Below are 7,748 nucleotides of genomic sequence, written 5' to 3' on the forward strand. Positions count from 1 at the left end.
CTGAAACCCCCAGTGCAAGATTAATGCCAAAAAAGTGACTCCTCTGGGGCTGAAACTGTCAGGGAGCCAGGACACTGGGAAGGACGGAGCCTGCCTGTCTATTCCTTCCCTAGTGTTTTACAGCTAGAGAGATCAGCCCCAGCCTGGCCAGGACTGCGGCAGGGTTAGGGGGCATCTGGGCTAATGCTGACCGTGTTCTAGGGACCCAAGAAAACTTCAGGCTCTCACTTGTGAACATTTCACCAGCAAATTAATATAAAACCTTTTCCCATGTATGTTGGTTTTTTTGGGTTTTTTTTTTTGTTTTGTTTTTCCTGCTTTAAAACAGGATCACCATGGTGTCCAAATTTCTTCAGGCTGCAGTCACAACTTTGTAATGCCTGCAGCTGCTGAAATCCTGTGCTTGGCATGGAAATGGGCTGGGCCCAGAGCTCAGCTGCTGGGAGCTCCCAGCAGGGCTGCAGCCACGGCATGGTGCAGGCAGGGCAGGCAGGCTGGCAGCAGCAGCGCTGCCACTCCTGGCTGGACGCTGCCAGGCCTGGGCAGCAGCACCTCGTCGCAGCACCAGCCCTCAGCTATTTCCAGCTTCAGCTATTACACGTTAATGAAGGTTTTCTAATGAGCTGTTTAAACAGTAATTAGAGGCCGGCACTGAAGAGGGAGATAAGTCTTGTGGGTATCTTGCCCAGCAAGAAAGGACTTGATAAGAAAGAAGTGAATGATTTTCTTCTGGGATCAATTCCAACGAGCAATTATCCCCTTGATACCATACTGTTTAATCAGGAGCAGACTGAAAAAACACTTGACAGTGGCAGGCAATGAATGGGCCACTTTCCCAGCATTTTCCAAGGGAAGGCTGGAGGCTTTATGCCAGTACCTGAGATAGGAGATGATCCAGATAGTGCTGAAAGCTCATTTGATTTACATAAAATAATCATCAGTGTTTCTTTTTTAAAAGCTTCATACAGACGGAAGAATCTTCAGCTTTGTTTCCTGATGGGTTCCCATCACAGCTGTTCAAAGGGTCTCGGTGTTATTTAATTTCAGGTGCTGGGCTCCAGTGACTGAAACCCTGACCAGGAGCTCGGCATGTCCTGGCTGTGTTGGGCAGGATGATGGGTTTTGGCTTGAGTGGTGCTCCCTCAGCAATTACAGCAAAGAGATGAGCTGAGCAGTGACAATGGTGCAGGTCAAGATGACTCACAGTCTTGGCTGAAAACTGCCTGGTTATCCTCTGATGTTGTCGGAGAGTTAAGTAAGCTCGAGCATTTCAATAGGCTTATTTTCTCACAATTCTACTCCCTCAGGTGATCCTTTGTGTTGCAACACAAAATACAGTATCATGGGATTATCAAAAAAAAAAGAAAGAGCCATGCTCAGACCATCATTTTCTTCTGTCACCCTCGGCCAGTGCCAGTATCTGGTAGGGGTGCTGGCACAAGGTGCACACAGCAAATGATGCAAACGGGTTTGGCGAAGGGCAGAACTAACAGCCAGCAGGGATTCTTTTAAGGCTGGAGCATTACTCACTCCCTTGACACAGTTATCCCAGGAGAGATAACTGTGCAGCAGGGCACAGGGACTGAGCCTGATGCCCACACGGGCGTGGGGAGCACAGCCAGGACACCTCAAGGGTGCAGCCCAGGCAGTAGGAGCACGTGGCCCTTCAATAACTGGCAAAGGCAAAAGAAACCCTGCAAACCTGTGCTCTGCCCAGGTACACCCTGGGGACAGATCCCACTTCTGAGAATCCCTGAGCATGGAATGGAAGGGACTGTGTTACCCAGGCTGGGCTTTGCTCCCGCACTGCCTTGTCCCTACGTCCTGACAGGAACTGAGGTGGAATTTTTTTTCCACCAGGACAAGGTATAGAAAACTGTTTTCTGGGGGATTTAGAACCTTCTAATTTGCAGACTGGGCTTTACTCGTGGCACTTTGCACCTTCACTCCTGATGCTCTTGGCTCAGCTCCAGTCTCTCCTCCCCTATCAGGGAAGAGCAGGAATAGCCCCTGGCAGCCAGCCCCTCTCCACAGCCCCCCACTCCAAGGTCTCCTCCTGTATGACAGCATCTTCATTTTCCTGCAGCTCCCATCTGTCTGTTTGGGACCAGAACTGGTCTCTCTAATCACACAGGGATAAATCAGAGCAAAGAGCCTTCCAGCACAGGGAAGGGCTGGGAAGGACACTCACTGAGCACTGATGCTCAGGGTACAGCTTCATTGTACAGCAGAGCCAGCCTCAAAGCTCCCTGCTGCCAAGGAGGGACATTTCAGGAGCTCCACCTTCCCTGAACCCCACCCTAGTGCTTGCTCACATCCTTGGACTGATCCTGGCACAACCTCCGATCTCACAGGAGCCATTCCCCTTGCAAACATGGAAACATTCCCCCTTTTTCTGGTGTTGCAGAGCACTGAAGCAGCTCCCTGGCTGGTCAGAGGAGCCTCTGGAGAGCACGGGCTCAGCAGGGCACACCTGGGAGAGCTGAGGTGGAGCAGCAGCAATGAGTTAAAGTGAGCCAGGTAATCCCATGAGATCACATCCTATGAGATGGGAAGGATAGCAGGGCACAAGAGAATGAATCCTCCCCAGCCTTCAAGAACAAACATGCTCAGCACATCGGGGGACACAGAGGCCATGTCACAACAACCCACAGCAAAAGCAGGGCCTCTGCCTCACATTTGGTTTCACCATGATCCCACAACAGGCTCTGGATTCAGCCATGCATCACCCAGGAACAGCAGCACTGCTTCCCCTCCTCTCCTCCCTCTGCCCACTTCAGGGACTTCAGGGCTGACTCGTGCTCCAGAGCCTTTCATGTTTCTGAATTTGTTGGACTCTGGGTGACTGTCATCTCCACAGAGATGACAGACTGTCATCTCCAGACTGTCACATCCATCACAGACTGTCATCTCCACACCAGAGCAGAAATCCAGCTGCACATCCCACTGTGCGTCACTCCTTGACTCCCTCATTACAATCCTTGTTTTCCTTTTCTGAAGGGGACTCTTGTTCTTTGTGTGCAATTTCCCCCAACTCCTTTGTTCTGATGATTTCCAATTACAGGTAATCACCCAATTTCATTAGCAAATTGTATGTTTTGTGCCAAGACCATTAAAAATGTCAAACAACAAGGCCAATTTTTGAGAAGCCCATCTAACACAGTCCTCATAACCCAGCATCTTCATCTCCCAATGTATTTAATATTCTGCTTTACTGCAGACCAGACAACTTAGATGTATCCTGTCTGCTTTGTCGAGAAGTTCAGGTTTTTTATCTACTCTGGCATCATTTACTTTCAGAAAATCTGTATCTCATCCATTTTCCATGTTCTTAATTATTCTCTATTTCAATCTTTATTCTGAAGCTTTGCATACTCACAGATTCAGACTAACAGACACCTACATGCCAAGAACACCTTCTCCCTCCCAAATGCACAGGCCTTGTTTGCTGTTCTCCAGCAAAACGACCCAACCCCCGAGCTTTGACAGATTTATTACAAACCCTTCTTCCATGACTTCAGCTATGTGCGAGCCTTTCTCATTCCTGGAGGAGAAGCTAGCTATTCCTACCTGTTTCCATGCTCAAAGCTCCTTGCCTGCTGATTCCTTTTGGTTGTGGCACTTCCCATTCCCAGGCACTTGCCACCCACCCTTCTCTCTCCCCTTTGGCCAGTGTTCCCAGTGCCATCAAAACCACAGGGAAAGTTTTCATGTTGGTTTTTTTGGAACTATACATAGATTAAACTATGTCTCTGTCCCATCCTCAGCACATACGAGCCCCACTTCTCCTTTCCTGCTTCCCTTTTCATTTATACGTCTGGACAGTTTCCAAGAGTTGTGCAACCCATCCTTTGATATTTCCTTCAATAACCTTATCCAGGTTGGATTTTGCCATACTTTCAGACTTGCCTGCTTCACAAAAATTGGAAGAATTCCTTTTTAGTACTGTTTCTTTCTCTTTTGCCTGTGGACTCCCTGACCTCCTTCAGCAGCATCTCCTCTTCCCAGCCACTGTCCCTGGAGCCCATTCCTTGTCCCTGCAGACCCCCTGGCTCTGCCTCACCAGCATGGGAAGCAGGCAGGGCTTGCTGTGGGCAGGAGGGAGCTGCTGGTGACTCACAGCCTTCCTGGCTGCAAGGCCTTGGCCATCCTGTTTGTGTGGAGCCAGGGGAACGGGAGCCTTTGCAGGAGAGGTTTAATCTCACCTCAGAGCTGGCAGGTGGGCAGAGCTGTCCTGCCAGGGGGGAACAGTGAGATGCAAAACCTGCTCCAAGTGCTCCATCCCACACCTGGCTATCAGAGGAGCTACTGGGTGGGTGCTTGTGTCCACCCTGTGCAGCTCCAGGAGCCAGGGCAGATTCCTGGAATCTCATAGAGCTTGATAATCATCACTATTATTTTTAGTTCTTTCCTTTCAGCCTCTCTCCAAAGCAGGCTGAGGCTGTACGAGCTGTGCAGCATGGAGTGCCTGCAGTGCAAACCCACAAATATCCACAAAATTGGAGGAAAGAGGTAGGCGGGAGGAGGGAAACCCGAGGAACTTGCCCTGGGAAACAGCTCTGTGCCAGATTTCCTCGCTGCAGGAAGAGTGCCCCGGTCACCACCAAAGGCTTTCCAAGCCTGCCAGAGGGTCCTGCCCACACCCTGGCTTGTGGATGCCCCGGGTCTCCCCAGGCAGGGAACAAATCCCCGGGGGGCAGGACTCCAAACCGGCACTTCTGCATAAAGTCACTCCTCTGGAGCACCTTTCCTGCACAGCTCTCCCCTCTGGTGGGAGGAGACACAGGGGCCTCAGTTGGTTGCATGCTCCAGCCACAGGTTCCTGGTGCACCAGGCTCGGGGGTTTGCTACCTGAGGAGGCTTTTACCAGAGAGGAGCAAATGAAAGTGCTTCAAAAGAGGACTAGAAGCATTGCAGCTCTTGGAACAGCTCCAGCCTTGGCTGGGAAGTTGAGACATGCCTTGGAGGGGATGAGAGTCCCCTTGGAAGATAATCAGAGATTTCCAGTCTCTCCTACTTCCTCCTGTTTACAAAGTCAGGGAAACCAGAAAGTTGGTTCTCCACCCCCACCCCACACAACAACCTCTGCTCATGGCAGAACTGAGGAACACCTTGATGGGAGTCTCCAGACAGCCCTCAGAAACGACTGTAGGGGAAGGATGGTTGGGCTGCAGGGGAGTTTCCAAAGCCCTACTGTGGCCAAGAGCAGGACAGTGAGGTTCAGTGCTGGAGAGATCTCCCTTCCTAAGGGCTTGTCCCCACTACAAGGCACACATCCCATGGGCATGTAGGATACTGGGGCAATGGAGCCTTTGGAGCATGAGGAAAGACCACTCTGACATCTGCTCAGCCAGAGCTGTCCACGGTGTGCTCAAAGATGGCCCGTGGGTGGGCAACTACCTGGTGCACTCCCCCCTCAGCCTCACAGCGACCTGCCCATGTCTGCCACCTCTCTGAGCCCCTGCAGTGCTCTAAGGCACAGCCACACTGGCTGGAAGGGCCCATCCAGAGCAACAAGTCCCATACCAACCACTGGCTGTGCATCCCGGCTGTTCTGCATGGCTGCACTGCAGTTCAAAGAATCACAGAATATCCTCCTGAGCTCAGAGGGACCCACAGGGATCCCCCAGCCCAGCCCCTGTCCCTGCCCAGCCCCCCCACAACCCCACCCTGTCCATCCCTGGCAGCGCTGTCCAAAGGCTCCTGGAGCTCTGGCAGCCTCGGGGCCGTGCCCATTCCCTGGGCAGCCTGGGCAGTGCCAGCACCCTCTGGGGGAAGAACCTTGCCCTGAGCTCCAGCCTAACGTCCCCCTGACACAGCCCCAGCCGTTTCCTCAGGTCTGAAGCTGCAGACCGTGATGAGGTCCCCTCTCAGAATCCCCCTCTCCTCTCTGAACAAGCCAAGTGATCCCAGCTGCTTCTGGTCTGGCTTCCCCTGTGATCCTGCAACAGGCAAACTGCACTGGAGGGATATCCCCGAGGGAGAGAATTTAACAGCCAGAGTTAATAGCTCCCTGCATGCCTGGGGGACATTCCTCCCTCTCCATACTACCTTTCACTTTCCCTTCACTACCTTTACTGAATAAGAAACCCCAAACATGTCTCACAATCTCAAGCACCTGCAACTCCTGGCAAATGCAGTAAATCGAATGTAGAACTTCCACACTCAGCAGCAGAGGAATTAAACACCAGTGGGATGCAGGTGGCTGTGCCTGCTCCGTGCTTCATGACCAGAGCAACACCCTTTTCTGCAAAATGCTAGAGGATCCCAATAAGAGCTCTTGGGTGGAGAAATCCAAGCAAAATCCCCAGAGCAGATTAGGGACCTGGGATGCTTGCACAGAGACTGCTCCCTAGTGACATTTCCTCCTGGTTTGAACCTCACACTGTGTTTTGTAGGCAGCAAAATCCCTCCATTCACAAAGTCCCAGGGCCTTTGGGCTATGTCCATGTTGGACAGAAAAACAGAATCAGATTCCTCATGAGAAGTCAAACACAAGCTCAGGGAATAACTGGAGCCTGATGATATATTACAGTCATGGTGATATTTACATAAAGCAGTAAAGGTCACACACTGACTAAATAACTTGGTCTGAGGGCAGCCAAGAGACACACACAGCCTCCCTGGCACCTTACAGGGCCCAGAGCCATCACTTTAACTTCACGGGCTTTAGTTTCCCTGTTTCTTCTGGCAGCTATAGGAACCTGGTTATCTTCCAGAGGCATGGAGAGACATCATTACCAGTGGCAAGAAAGTGGCTTGAGAGCCTCCAAGGGCTTGAGCAACACCAGAGGTTACTGCATGCAGCCTGAGCTATACTAGCCAGCCAAGCACTCAGTCAAGAGGGAAAGTTCAGTCCCTGCTGCCAGCACTTGGCAGAATGAGAGAGCACTGGCTGAGGCTGTTCAGCCCAGCTGTGCTGCCTTGGACCTCCCCCAGCTCCCACAAACACAACTGTGAAAGGAGGGAGAGAGGCTTCAAGTGCAGCAGATTCCCCTGGCACCGCCGTGGGAAGCTTCCAGCTCTCTTCACTGCTCCTATCAAGAACTCTTTTTCAGCCAGGAGGCTCTTCCAGCACCCAGGTCTTCCAGTGCACAGAGACAGAGATCCATGGCAAGGCAGGAACATGAGCACACAGGCTGGAAAAGGCTTGGACACTCATTTTCCCATCAAAGGAAGCACAACATCCTCCCTTTACCCAGAGCTGCAGATACACAGTCAGGTTGCTCCCCTAAATCCCAGGCTGCCCTGTGCCTGTCCCATTCCCAGGCGGTGCTGTGCTCTCCGAGGGGTGAGTAAGGACTCAGACATGCAAATCCATAGGCAAGCGGGTGCGTGTTGCAACACGGAGGAGGCTGCTCAGCCCAGGGACTTGGCTCCTCCTGTGAACAGCGTCAGGGAACAGGCTCACGAAAAACCTAAGTCTCCAAATATTTTATTTTGATCCACGAGCCTGGCAAGATCTTCTGTGAACATCCACTTGGTTGAGACTACATGGACCTCGGAGGAAGAAGGGGGAGTGGTAGGAAGTCAGAGACAGACTTGAGCTTGGGCTTGGGTTTGGGAGGACTTTCACTCTTTCTAAATAAACATAGAAGGCTTGATGTTTAAGGACAAAAAGCTTTTCTACTTGAGGTTCTTGGTTTGTGTGTTTGAGCAAAGGTTTCTTGGACATCTGCCAGCCTGACTGAAGAAGTGGGGATCAGTAACAAGGTGAATGCATCCCACTGGGCACACAGAGAGGGAAA

General features: G+C 51.6%; 1 protein-coding gene across 2 annotated transcripts in view; it reads right to left on the reverse strand.

Moving 5' to 3' along the window:
• EXD3 (exonuclease 3'-5' domain containing 3) overlaps positions 1-7,748 on the reverse strand; it is a 251,128-nt gene that overhangs the window by 58,102 nt on the left and 185,278 nt on the right. The gene's annotated exons all lie outside the window — the stretch shown is intronic.

The sequence above is a fragment of the Geospiza fortis genome, unplaced genomic scaffold (assembly GCF_000277835.1).
Source record: "Geospiza fortis unplaced genomic scaffold, GeoFor_1.0 scaffold85, whole genome shotgun sequence".
NCBI lineage: Eukaryota > Metazoa > Chordata > Aves > Passeriformes > Thraupidae > Geospiza > Geospiza fortis.